Source organism: Octopus bimaculoides, chromosome 18, assembly GCF_001194135.2.
Source record: "Octopus bimaculoides isolate UCB-OBI-ISO-001 chromosome 18, ASM119413v2, whole genome shotgun sequence".
NCBI classification, from domain to species: domain Eukaryota; kingdom Metazoa; phylum Mollusca; class Cephalopoda; order Octopoda; family Octopodidae; genus Octopus; species Octopus bimaculoides.
The window spans coordinates 12887547-12888724 of record NC_068998.1 but is presented as its reverse complement, the minus strand read 5'-3'; positions in this window follow the sequence as shown (position 1 = coordinate 12888724).

The window sequence follows — 1178 nt, the reverse complement described above, 5'->3', positions numbered from 1 at the left end:
TTATACATAATAGTTTTCAAAGAAACCATTAATATGAAATAAAAGATTAATTCAATAGTACAGATGACATATGAATGCATAAACTAATGTTTGTTTGTTTTTTTTTCTTTGAGAAAATTTTATTGATTGTAATATGCTATTAAAAATGTTTAATAACATGTTCCTTCTCCCAGATTAAAAATAATTGAAAATATGACTAATTAAATAAAAATAATAATAAAAAAAACAAAAAAAACACTCCATCTTTTCTTTAACTTGTAAATATGCATACATACCTATGCTTATACATACATGTCCATACAGACACATGCACACATTTATATGCATATATATATATATATATATATATATATATATATATATATATATATATATAAAAACACATATATATATATATAAACACACACACATATATATATATATATATATATAAACACACATATATATATATATAAATACATACACAAATTTATATGCATATATATATACATACATACAAGCAAACATAATATACAACTGTGTGTGTGTGTAATTTTACATATGATAGCCACATATATGCATTTATATAAATAGACACATTTATATGCATATATATATATATATATATATATACACACACACACACACATATATACAAACATAATATACAAACACCTGTGTGTGTGTGTGTGATTTTACATATGATAGCCACAAAAATCTGTGCACTTATGAGAATATGCGCTTGATATTTAACATGAATCTGAGATGGTACGGTAAATACAGATTTTGAGACCGAAAAACATTAATATACAGTTATTTCCCTTTAAAAGGTTTGTCAAGTATTGACAAATAATTTGTTAAGATATCAGAACAGCCACTGGAAGTAACTTTTACAAAAATAAACAGAAAAGAATATCGCAATGTGTTTACTTAGTAAATGAAGTTCCTGCAATTACAAATTAAATGCGATCTTCTTTTAACAGACATTTTGTAGCCATCATATACAAGAATCCTGAAGATTTCAAACCAATTACTATATTGATTTATAGATAACTTATAATAATTGTTATAGTTTTTTTTTTTTTTTCTATAGTGTGAAGTTAACCGAAAATAAAAAAAAAATAAAAGAAAAAAACATGTATTATGAAATAACAACAACAAAAAATATATAGGAAAAATAACAAAACAACAACAAAAAC